The 13737-nt window shown below is 36.3% G+C and overlaps 1 pseudogene across 1 annotated transcript in view; it reads right to left on the bottom strand.

Annotated features, from left to right (window-relative positions):
- Window positions 1-244: 244 nt before the first annotated feature.
- LOC147826726 (thioredoxin pseudogene) overlaps window positions 245-13737 on the bottom strand; it is a 31525-nt pseudogene continuing 18032 nt past the window's right edge. The window contains exon 2 of the transcript XR_015453424.1: window positions 245-13737. This exon is cut by the window's right edge and continues 14630 nt beyond it. The product of XR_015453424.1 is annotated as a thioredoxin pseudogene (transcript).

Below are 13737 nucleotides of genomic sequence, written 5' to 3'. Positions count from 1 at the left end.
GATTGCTTAGCCTCTCTTGGACATCTATTTTTAACTGATTACCAGCACAGTCAGAGAATATTTGAATGTAGCCTAAATTCTTCCTTCTGCAATTCAAACATATTTCCTCTTGTTCCATTCTTAATAGAGACCAGATTCTTCCAAATAACCCTTCATGTTCTTGAAGACTCACCCTCTCAGCCATGCATTCCATTGCATTGTCTTAGTTACCCAGAGCCATAGAGGATATCCTGAAGGGAAAAGTTCAAGATCAAACAAGACATCACTCTCCATGAAGCAACAAATATAATTTTCTCCTTTCTAGTTTTATTTGAATCGAAGGTTTCTCTTCAAATAACACATTGAAGTCAAAGGTGCCACAGGAAATGTATCACTTTTGAATCTCAAGATGTTTGGAAAATTATACTCTGGTAAACATTTTCCAAGTGATGTTGTTTGTTGAATAATTACAGTTTGAGCTTTTCTGTCATCAAAATCAAATGGCTGATTGCTACAATGTCTCATTTTGCTCTAAAAAACAATTATGTTTCTGGCACACATTATGTTATTTAGAGATAAACTTTGTTTGGTTTATTCTCTGTCTCTCCCTGACTTCTTTTCAAAGAGAAGTAAAAGGGAGTGAGTATTCATTAAAATCAGTCAGTCTGGATAATTAAATTCTACCGCTTTCATTTGCCACCTATCCCATATCCCTGCTCTTCTCCCCTCCCCCAAACACATATGCAAACATAAAGTCTTTTCTGTTCGCTAATCCTCCCTCCAGTCCTCAGAATGAACCAAGCCAATTGATACCTTGATTTCAAACTTCCAGCTTCCAGCACTGTGAGACAATACATTTTCTGTTGTTTAAGCCACTTAGTTTGTGGTACTTTGTTATGGCCACCCTAAAAACTCATGTACAACTCTACAATTTAAGACTCATTCCCCTTTTTATAAGCAAGGAAATAGAAGATTAAGGACTTTGCCCAAAGTTACAGGAGTAGTAAGCGGTAGGTCTATAGTTTAATTCAGGTTCTAACACCCATGTTCTTTCCATTTTGTCCTACTGCCTTTAAACTCATTATATAGTGCTTTACTTTGCTGCTTTTTTCTTCTAAACATGTATGAAAACACATACACATATTGTACATGAGTTTACAGAGTATACCTAAAATTTTACAGCCAAGATGTTTTTATATTGTCTATTTTCAGAAGAACTTTCTGAAGACCATTCCTGATCTCTGAAGAGTGAGTTATGACATTTAAAAGGAAGGTGGAACCATCTACCTGGGAAAGGCAAGATCTTCACTGGTACCAAGGAGTATTAGCTACCTTCCCCTGGAATTCAGTGGGAATTAGAAAGGTAAAACCAGACACAGGTGAGAGGGCCTTAAGAAAAAACAGAGAATTTGTGTTTGCCTGTCTTGTTGAGGTTGTTAATGGGAATGAAAGGAAACAGAATAATTTTCCTAGAACAGGATCCAGTGGTTGGTAAAACAGCTCAAGTTGAAATAAAAGTAACCAGACCACTAGAGAACAGGTAGTTAAAAACAAACAAGGACCTGGGAAAGAAGGAAATAAAGATGTCTCAATTTATTTTATTTTATTTATTTTTTTGGTACTGAGGATTGAACTTGGGTCCTTGTGCTTGTGAGGAAGGCGGTGCAACCACTGAGCTAAATCCCCGGCCCTAGATGTCTCAATTTTTAACAGCCACTGTGGTTTATTCCAGGGGCCAGATAAGCCAAAAAGGGGACCATGATCTACAGAAGGACGAACTTTTCAGTCCATGAGTGTGGCTGGCCAAGTGGCAAGTCGGAGTTGGAGCTGATGTTTCACCTGCAATTTTCCTACCAAGTTGTGTGCCATGGAGCTGCACTGTCTGATCTTCAAAAGGTGCCTCTTTGTCTAATTCACACTAAGGCATCCCACAGGCTACAGTAACACCATGCAAGAAATCATTATCTCTAATCCAAAACATTTGTGTTAGAATCTGAATCAGGATGTGGAAAAGCAAATAGCTTAATTGATGGTTACCATAGTGTGTTAGCTTTCTGTTGCTACAACAAATTCCTGAGATAATGAACCAAGTAATGGAAAAGGTTTATTTTGACTCACTATTTTAGTGGCTCAGTCCATGGTCAGTTGACCCCTCTAGCTTTTGGACCACTTTGAGGCAGCATATCGTAGCAGGAACACATGGACACAAAAGCGTCTCACCTCATACAGGCCAGGAAACAAAGAAGGGGGAAACTGAAAATGTTTTTATTTCATTTCCACAGATACTCCTGGGTAGGGTTGCCATGTAAACTAGAGAAAGTCCAGTTAAATTTGAATTTCAGATAAAAGACAATTTTAAATATAAGTAACTCCCATGTATTATGTGGGACATTCACTAAATATTTTCCTTTATTTATCTGAAATTCAAATTTAACCAGACTTCCTGTACTTTCATTTGCTAAATCTGGCAACTCTAGGAAAACCTTTAGATTGGGACTTCAGGACTCTCCGTCATGACAGTGATGGCTCAGAGGCAGCAGCAAGACTGTTGGCAGCTAGGCCTTAGGAAGCATTCTTGCTCTGCATTTTAAGTTCTTGGGTTGTCTGGCTTATAATAAGTGCTCAGGTACCTGGAGAAGATGGGGGCCGGGGAGATGGGAAGGAAGCAGCCAAGAATAAAAGAAAAAGGGCTGCTATATTATTATTCCAGGAGTGGACTGGCACTGACACAGTTTATACAGGGCGTGCTGATTTCAGGACCAAATATTCAAGATCTAGCCCTCTTGGTGATCAGAGTCTCACTGATCTCTAGGCCAAAGTAATAAAAGAATATAGTGCTCTAACAGCACAAAGGACTATAGGCCTAGAAATACAGTAGCTCACTATACTTTCCCTTTATGGGAAACAGGAAGAAATTCAGTAGATGTGTGAGATGCAGAAGTGTATGTCTTTTAAATTAAGTGGAGTGACATAATATTACTGCATTGGAAAAATGATGGAAAGCCAGCTACCAATTAAACCAACTAAAACATTTCTTGCCCTTTAACCAAACTCCAGAAAAGCATATGATGCTCCTTTCGAACAGTTTTGCCTTCTGAGTTTATGGCTAAATCTTGCTAATTAGTAATAAAAATATTTTGGAAAATGAAAAGAATGTCCTAACCCAAAGAGAAAAATCAAAATGGTGGTCATGAAATTGTAACTCTGTTCTTCTCCCACCCTTTTGAAAATGTGCTTTTACATTTGGGTTGCTCAGACTTCAATTTTTCAACTGATATTACAGAATTATTAAAGTATTTTCACAGCAGCACATTCTTGTCAGCAAAGTCATAAAATGTATATGTAATTTTCTTCTTGATGATTGGTAGAGAAACTATGAAAATTAGCAGAAATACAGGATGACTGACAATTTCTATGTAACATCTTGTCTGCTTTGATTGGTAAAATCATTCAAAGTGATGGGTTTCACACTAGGCTCATATGAAAAATGGCTTTGCACATTGATGATTCAGAAAGCTCTGTAACATTTGTTCTTTAGACAATGCTTTGTGCCAGTTAGACACCTACTGGCCCAACGTATCCATAGTTAACATTTGCTTTTAATGAGGTTACTGTGGGTTAATGGAAGAAGCAGCTAATAATATATTTCTGTTTTATAGTGATATGTTGACACAAAATACAGGTGTCTATTTATAATAGAGTGAATTGTTGCCCTGTAAAATCACATCATTGTGTCCTTTTGATAAAAACATACACTTTTTATTTTGTTAAGAACTGAGACTAAATCAAATCATTACATGCTACTAGTATGAAACACTGCAGAGCAAAACTAAATAGATCATTCATTTTGTGCTCAAATGTCTAAAATTTTTGTAGTCTCCTGAAGTTTTCCCCTAGAAGCCTTCACCAATATGTACTAATTGTGTGTTAAATTTTCTTTAGAGAGATTATAGTCACAGCAAAAACACAAGGAAAATGTTACCAAAAGAGAATCAAAATATATGAAGATATTTTATTCACAACAAAGAAGGTACAAATATAAAGCTTTCTTAGTATTAACAATTGGAACTAAATTTCAAATTTAGAACAATTCTCCCCAATTACTTAAAATTAAATACTTTTTAAGCAAACTCTTTTTCAAGTGTACAAGTTAATGGGCTAAACTGATTAACAAATACTGATTAAATTGCTGAAAACTTGAAGAACTTCTGCTGGAACATTTTTTCATTGCAATTTTAAAAAACACTGAGGAGCCCAACTAAGTTATTGGCTTTTAGAAGGACATTCAGACCAGGTAGAAACTTAGATTTTAAAATCTTGGATGAAGTCTTATCTCTGCATTAAAAACATCTTTACAGGACTTTTTCTAGACAATGGTGCTGGTGATAAAGCAACTTTATACTATCAAGTATGTTATTAAAATATTTAAAACCAGTGGAGTGACTTCTTTAAAAGTATACAATTAATACATTGATAATTCAGATTTTTTTTTAATTTCCAGCCAGATCAATATTTGAGGGTCGTGGCTATTTCTCCCCAGCATTTCTGCACAGCAAATCAGATGAGTCATGAATAGCTTAGGTTTCGAGAGGGCAGCTGAAATCAACACCAGCACCAAAGCCCAAGGTCCTCCTCTGAGACATCTTTTTATAAAACAGTAACTTCTGACCCTAAAATCTGGACTTTGGATAATCCCTGGTAGGTGGGGTTTTTCCCCTTTTCCCCCAGGTTTACTGAGGAGGTAAGTGTAAGTTGATTGTTCAGGGTTATAATTATAGTAAGTGGGCTTGGAAAGCCAAGATATTGATAAATAATAATTAATGTCATATTTCGTCACATTTATGATAAAAATTTTATTGATTGAAGTCATTAGATAAAACAAACTTTAAATTTCTGTCAGTTTTCAAAAGCTTTTTGATATCATATTCAGAACTGCAGTATTGAATTATACTGCAAGAGATCAATTATTTAACAGATTCTCATAGAATTATGTTATTCTTCAATATCCCTATGGACAATTCTCCTTCTTTTGACCTTTTCATTTCTACATATGTGTCCACTAGTACTGATAAATGGAAATAGATGAAATTCAAGCAAAAATGCTTTTTCCAATTCTGGCAAATGTATAGATAAGAAGCAATATGGAGTGATTTGCTACACTTCCCACCAACTATTTGACGCTGCATATAGTACTCAATAGTAAATCCTTAATTAGTTAATTAGTTAATGCCTTCTGGCCATTATCACATCTAATTAAAAGTTGATTATAACACCATGTGAGATTACTAACAATTATTACGTTAAAAAATAAATGGTAGAATTAACACCCACTTCAAATGCACATAATTTTATTATTCAAGACTCACACAGCATTTGAAGCCACAGCTGTTGATAATGCTTTTGATTTACCAGATTCTCTAACAGTTTACTTACTTTGCCTTGAACATGGCATTTGTACCACATTAAAGTTTGGCAAGCTTAATCTTTGCTAACCACTGGCAAATGTGAACATGCTATAAAATATAAAAATATGTTTCAGCCAAAGTCATTATCAGGTATATATATTTGTTTGGATTTGACTAAGAACCTCTAATTTGTTCATGTGCACTTGGCATCTGTACATCCTGTGTGGTGATTATGTTTGCAATTTATATATTATGGGTCTGACAGCCAACTAAAGCTCTAGGTACTGGTAGAAGAGGAAAAGGAAGAAATTCTATTTCATTTCTGTTATTGCATGAATGAACTTCTATAAGCTTATATAGGGAACTCTTGCAATGATGACCTTCCCCCTTACCTTGCCTGCCCCATATGAAAAATATTTTTGAAAAATTTTCACACTTCCCACAGAGACTCCATCTTTGCCTGTATTTGGCTCATTATAGACTAGCATATGCAAGGCCTGGGTTCATTCCCAGCACTACCAAAGTCTCTTAATGGAGTAAAAGCAGTGTTATCTCACTCTTTGACAATACTAAGCTCAAGCAAACTATCAGCTCTGACATTTTAATACAGTAGAGCTCTTCATTCTGGAAACCCACACCATCCATAGAGGCAGATTAGGTATAGGTCATATATGATATTGAAATTACTACTCTGTTTTACTCGTCCACTCATTTAGACAAAGCCAGCCACAGCAATAAGTGATACTGGGTGGAGTCTGTGATTTGTGATTCCCTCCCCAAGCAGAGAAAAGTTTTCATTAAACATCCACTTACTGACTAACTTTCCCATTTAATATATTTAATACTTTCCAAATATGGCATCTTATATTTATCTCATGACATGTTGTGAAGCAGTAAATATAGGAATTATGCAATTACAGTGGACCCTCAAGTTATGACAGGCCTGACATATGAACAAGTTGAGTTAAAAGGTTTACTTGCTGCTTGTATCTACAGCATGTACCCAGGTAAACATCCAGGCCTCAACTGTATTGACTTACAGCCAACTTGACTTACAACCACCCCTCAGAATTGATCGAGTTTGTAAGTCAAGAATCCACTGTATTCTTATTTTCATTGTATAGAAGCAAAGGGAAATACCACGTGCAACAGCACAACCAGAATTAATAGCTCATGTCTTAGATGTCTGTCAACACTCACCTTTCAGTATTCCTGAGAGGGATGACAGTCTATGTATGTATACTTTTCAGAGCCCAAGAAATGGGCACGTGTAACCAATAAAGATTACCGAACATAATAAATGTACCCACATTCTGAGGTTACATTGGATTTAGTTCTGTCAAGGAAATAAAGCAAATCAATTCCCCTAAAACCAAAACAAAGAAATAGATTTGTGTGTGTGTGTGTGTGTCTGTGGTATGGCAGATTGAATGATGGGCCTTCACATGTCCTCAGCCCCCTATTTTTTTGTTTTCAGTTTTTATTTTGAGACAGGGTCTGGCTAAGTCACTAAGTTGTGTAGGCTGGACTCAAACTATCAGTCTTCCTTCCTCAGCCTCCCAGAGTGCTGAAATTACACATGTGGGCCACCATACCCAGCTCAGATCCTTCTTCCTCACAGCTCTCTCCTCACTCACACATTCAACAATTATTTAGCTTCTTCTAAGTTCTAAATTCTATCTTTGACATTGTGCACGTCAGGGAGTTAGGTAATATGTAAAAGTACTTAGCCCAGGGCCTGATGTATGGGAAACAATCAATAAAAGTAAGTTTCCTTTTTTCTCAAATGTTTATCCTTAACTAATCAATCAAAATCAGTATGTATTCAAAAGAAAATGATTCACTTCTGATTGGGTGTCACTGTTCCTTTATGTCCGTGACATTTAGCATAAGTGATTAAGCGAGGAAGAATAAACCACACCCAGGCAGAATCATAGCTGTAACACTTGTTTTATCATTGTGTGTTGTTGTAAAAGGGGAAAGGAATACTCACCAGGTGTCCTAATAATAACAGGCTTCATTTGTACAAGCACACACACACTTTTTGGGGAGGAGGTAGTATTAATTTAGACAAATAGCTTTGTAATTGAAAGTAAGCATTCATTGTCTTCTCTGGCTGATTGAACTTAGCTTTTATTTACAAGCAATTTATATAAATAGGCACAGCCTCAAAGCCACCACTTTCTGTTCACCTTGCAAAAAGAAAATTCCTATTTTCTATTTTGCTTTTTTTCTCTTTGGCTCCCAAGACCAGGTCATATAAAAAGGGGAAGCCAATCTGAGGCATCAGCATTGTGAACATGTTACACTTTTCATCATCCGTATCAGTGGACACCACTAAACTTTTTACATGACAATCCACACTGATGAAGAGACATCTAGAACGAACAGATCCCTACAGAAACAGACATAAAAGTAGTAGTTGCAGGTCCAACATAGTTAAAGAACTCATCTCTGACCTCTACCGGTCATACTACTAAAATACAACAGCTAGCATTCAGAAATGTTCTCATGTTTCATTCATTCAACAAATACTCTTTCTCACTTATTAGTGCCAGGGACTGATTAAAGGATGATAGTAAACAAGATAGACAAAAAATTCTTCCCTCTTAAAATTCATCAGGTGATACATTTAATATTTATAATGTTTATAAATAAGTTAAACATAGTATTTTAAAAGGTATTTAGTGCTTTTAAAAAGAAAAAGTAGATCAAGGTAAAGGGAATCAAAAGTTTGAGAAAATTGTGTCAGAGGAGCAGTTTTCAGAATTAAACAGAGTGATAAGGATGGAGAGCAGTGAAAATGGAACTGAGTCAATTTTGAAGAAGGTGAGAATCTCAACAACTTTAGATCTAGCGCTTAGAAGGCTCTCAAATCAGTTAAATGAGACATGATCCTGGAAGCAGTATTCCTTTTCACAGATAGTTTCAAAAAGGTTTTGGAGTCAGTCTGACTTATGTTCAAACCCTAATTGTCAATTTTTGCATCAGTAACAAACAACCCTGAATTCTTAGTGGCTTAAAAAAATAAATATTTATTGAAAATGACAATGAGATACCACCTCACACCCATTGAGATAACTGCTATTAAGAAAAACAGAAAATAACTACTGTTGGTAAGGATGTGGCAAAACCAAACCTCCTACACACACTGCCAATGGGAACATAAAATGGTACAGCTATTATGGAAAACTGTGGCAATGCCTTAAAAAATTAAAATATAAATACCATTTGATCCAGCCACTCTACCACCAGTATATAGGCCAAAGAATTGAAAGCAGGGACTTGAAGAAATGTTTGCACACTTTTCATAGCAACATTAATCAGAATAGCCAATAATAGGTGGAAGCAACCCAGTGTTCATGGATAGAGAAATGCATCAGCAAAATGTAGTATGCACAGATGATGGAATATTATTCTACCTCAAAAGGGAAGTCAAACTTTGAGGACATTATATTAAGTGAAGTAAGCCAATTACAAGAAGAAAAATATTATATGATAGCATTTATATGAAATATGTAGAATAGTCAAATTCATAGGGACAGAAAGCCAAGAGCTAGAGGAAGGGAGAAATCCCAGGATATTATTTGATGCACACAGGGCTTCAATTTCACAAGATGAATACTCTGGAAATGGATGGTGGTGATGGCTGCACAACATATGAATGTACTGAATGCCACTGAACTGTATTCTTGAAAATGGTTAAAATGGTAGATTTTTGAAATATTTTACCACAACTAACATTTTCAAAATATTGAAAAAATAAAAATAGCTGTAAAACTTTTAAAACAAAACAAATATTTATTTCTTGCTCATGTTTCATGAGGGCCCAGGTTGAGTCTAAGTTAGCTCTGCCTCTGATGGGTTCAGCTCAGCTAGATTCAGCTCAGTGACATTTGTCATCTCATTCTAGGAGACAGGGCTGAAGGAACAATCACTTTCTAAGGCTCTTCTCATGCAGGAGGTTGAGGCTGAAGCAGGCCTATTTCGACCACTCAATTTAAAGCTTCTGCCCACGTGTGCCACTATGGAAGGCAGATTGACCAAAGAAAGTCAGAGTGGCTGGAGCGCCCCTATTCCCCCCAGCTGTGCCAAGCCATTACTTGGATCCACACCACAGAGTTGCAGGGGTCATAAAGTACATTGTTCTGAGCTTGAGAAAATAGAGCAGAAGTGAACAACAGAAAGAGGGCCTCTCTGAGGCCTCTTGATGAAAATTAAAGCCCACCAGAAAAGTGAAGAAAATCTCTGCAATAAAGGCACACCAGATCACCTTAGTTGGGAGAACAGCAGTGTGGCCCAGAGCAGCATGGCTGGAAGCAGATCCCAGCCAGGGCTCCACCCCAACCCCAGAGGCTGGGGCACACCAGCCCAAGCAAAGGGCCTGCCTGGGAAAGAGCTGCACAGCCACACAAGCAACAACCAGAGGTTCACCTCAATACCATCAGTAAGTGCGTGAGACCCTAGCTAGAGGCTTTCTCACACAGTAGGAACTGGGGTGCACAGCCCCCAGCCAAAGGCCCTCCCAGACAATAACTACATAAGGGCCCTAGCCAGTGGCACACCTAAATACCATCCCAAGTGTGCACAGGCCCCAGCAAGAAGCCCAGAGGTCCACCTGTTGTCCCCAGACAACAGGTCAGCTCAGAGATCCAGAAAGCCACCTTTCTGAACCAAGGTATTAGTGTACTGGTGAGCAGCAGAGAAAAGGCAGCTCTGTGGCTTGGTTAGAATTGAAGACCACTGGGTGAGCAAAATGTTGTCTCAACAAAGGCACAGCAGGCTGCATCTGTTCAAAAGAGAAGACACATAAACAAGTCTCAAAACCAGACTTCCAGATCTCCTAAGACAACCCTAAAGGGAAAAGAGATGGAACAATCTGATATTCAACCACCTGGACTCCCTGAACTGGCAACAAAAGGGGATCTGGAAAAAATGAAATCAGAAATAATTTCTCAGATAACGGCAGAGATTGTGCCCATAGTGTAAGACATAATTAATAAATCTAGAGCAGACACAAATAAAAAAATAGAGGACCTGAGGAACATGATGGAATCCATAAAATGATGCAAACAGATTTCCAGGAGATTAAAAACTCCACTGAAAGCTAACACAGCAGAATGAGCCAATGTGAGGATGGAATTTCAGATATAGAAGATAAGATTGCAATTAGTGACCAGGAAAAGAAAAATTGCTTTAAAATAGTAAGGGACCATGAAAAAAATCAATCCAGCAGCTGCTAGACGATGTAAAGAAGAATAACATAAGACTGATCAGAGTCAATGAAGAAACAGGAGAGCATGCAGATGACATAAAAAAACTGTTCACAGAAGTGATGGCAGAAAACTTCCCAAGCAGGGGAAAAGAACTTGACATACAGTTAAGGGAGGCATATAGGACTCCAACTAGCTGTGATAAAAAAAAAAAATTCACACATAGGCATATAATTGTTAAGATTCCAGAAACCCAAGAGAAAAACAAAATTCTACAAGCAGGGAGAGAAAAGAAACAAATCACATACAAAGGAAAGACCATCAGAATCACAGCAGAGTTCTCAATGCAAACCCTCAAGGCAAGAAGAGCTTGGAGTGACATATTCCAAGCCCTAAAGGAAAACAGCCTCCAACCCAGATTGATGTACCCTGCAAAACTATCTTTCAAAATTGATGGAGAAATAAGATACTTTCATGACAAAGAGCACCTTAGGAACTTCATGAACACCAAACCAGCACTCCAAAAAATTTTAGACAATATCCTAGGAAAAGACAATGAGGATCACAACCCCAAGAAGCCCAGCAGAATGAATCCATCAGGCATGACAAGAAATTAAATGCAAAGGGAGAGATCCAATAAAAAGAAAAAGTCATGACAATGATAAATCAATATTTATCAGTTACAACCATCAACGTTAATGATCTCAATTCAGGAGTCAAAAGAAATAGACTGGCAGAATTGGTCAAGAAGCAAGATCCAACAATATGCTACATGCAAGAAACACACTTAATTTAAAAAGAAAGTCATAGACTGAAAGTTAAAGGGTGGAAGACAATACTCCACATGACAGGAACCTGAAAAAAAGTAGGAGTAGCTATCCTCTTTCCAGATCAAGTGGATTTCAACCCAAAATCTGAAACACTTCTGGTCCCAAGAATTTCAGATAAGAGACAGTCAAGCTGTATGTACAAATCTATTGTGAACATGTGTTTTCATTCCTCTTAAAGACTTAAGAATAGAACTGTTGGTTCTTAACAGTAATACAAGAAATTTCTATATTGTTTTCCAAAATGGTTTTATCATTTTACATTCACATTAGCAGGATGAGAAAGTTCTAACTGGTTCACACCTAAGCTAACATTTGTTCTTTTAAAACTTTTAACTTAATCTCTCTGATGAGTGTATAATACGATCTTGTTATTGTACTGATTAGTATTTTTCTGATCCTAGTATTGCACACCTTTCCTATTCATTATCTTCTTGTGTCTACTTTTTAATTGGATTGTCTATTAATGAGCTGTAATATAATGAGCTGTAATATATTCTGGCCATAGGTTATATGTATTATAAATATGTTCTGGTTAGGGACTACTTTTCATTTTCTTAACAATGTCTTTTAAAGTTCTAAATTTTGGGGTGGGGATTTAGATCAGTGGTTTCACCACCTGCTGCACAAGCGCAAGGACGAGAATTCAATCCCCAGTACCAAAAAAAAAAAATAGATAAAGTTCTAAATTTTGATGGAATCTCATTTATCAGTTTTTTTCTTTTATACATCATATTTTTTATATCCTAGGAAATTTTTGCCTACCCTAAATTCATGAACATTTCCCTTATAATTTCTTCTTAAAGTTTTATAGCTTTAGTCTTTCATATTTAGGTTCATAGATCCTTTCAAGTTATTTTTATGTATGGAAATAAAGGGTTGGGGATAATTGTTTATATACGGATACCAGGTGTTCTAGTACCATTTGTTGAAAACATTATTTTTTCCTCTGCTCTTAAGTTGAATTTATGTTCTATAAAATGTTAATGTTAAATAATCTTTCAAAAATCAATGGACCATATATGTTCTATTTCTAGATTCTCTGTTTTATTTCATTGATCTATATGTCTTTCCTTATGCCAACATTGCCATGATTACTGTAGCTTTAGAGGAAGTCTTAAAATTAGGTAATAAATGTCTTCCAACACTTTTATTATTTTTTCTTTTTACTTTTCCAGGTCCTTTGTACTCCTACACAACTTTTAAATTTTAATAACCAATTCTTCATTTATAGTAAGTACACATAGACCTGAATTCTTATATATACCTTGTGTTTTCTAATCCTGCTAAATTCAAATACAAGTTCTAGTGGCTCCTAGAGATTTCTTAGTATTTTCTCTGTAAATGATCATTTCATCTACATATAAAGGTTTTACTTCTACCTTGCCAATCCTGTGCTATTTGTTTCTTTTTATTGCTAGTCTATTTTGGTTTGGGCCTATGTTTCAAAGTTTAATGGACAGATGGAGAGTAGGCATATCTGCCCTTGTTCCCCACCTTAGGGAGAAAACATTGTATCTTCTCCATTCATATAAGGCATTTTTGCTGGAAGTATGGAGTACATGTCTTTGATCTGTTGAGAAGATTCTGTTCTACTTCTAGTCTCCTGATAGCTTTTACCATGAACAGCTGTAGAGTTTAGTCCAATACTTTTTCTCCAACTAGTGACAGGATCATATGGCTTTTTCCTTTCCTCTGTTAAAATGATGACTTATGGGGGTGGATCTTCCAATGCAGAGCCAACACTGCCATCCCCATAATAATACCACTTACTACATACTGCCAGAACTGACTTCTAATAGTTTGTTTTGTTAAACAAATTTCTATCTATGTTCATCTATTATCTTTATCCAGTTTTAGGATTAGCACAATGTTGACTTCCTAAAATGAGGGGAGAAGTCTTCCTTCTTTTTTCTGCTTTAAATGTTTAATATAATTTATCAGTTAAAATGTATATGAGCCTGCTGTTGTCATATAGGTAGGTTTTCAAGCTAGGAATATAATTTCTTTAATAGGTGCTATTTAAATTTTATATTTCTTCCAGAGTCAGTTTCATGAATTTGCTTCCAACATACTTCATAGAAGTTGTCAAATTTATTTGAAAAAAGATTTTTGTAATGTGCTTTCTATATACTTCTAAATTCTGTAAAATCTGTAGCAATGTCCTCTAAATGTCGATATTGTAATTTAAAAAAAATGTATAATTGATATTGTGTAAGAGGAAGAAAAGATCTAAAGGAGTAGAGGAAGTGGGAGGGGTAGGGGAAAGGAAAGAAGGAAAAAGGAAAAATGTAAGAAAAGGAAAAAAATGGA

This window comes from Heterocephalus glaber, unplaced genomic scaffold (assembly GCF_053883595.1).
Source record: "Heterocephalus glaber isolate CG9 unplaced genomic scaffold, H.glaber_assembly_v1.0 deba00001461, whole genome shotgun sequence".
In the NCBI taxonomy this organism is placed as follows: Eukaryota; Metazoa; Chordata; class Mammalia; order Rodentia; family Bathyergidae; genus Heterocephalus; species Heterocephalus glaber.
Note: the sequence above shows the minus strand (reverse complement) of the source record. Positions and strands in the feature narration are given on the sequence as shown.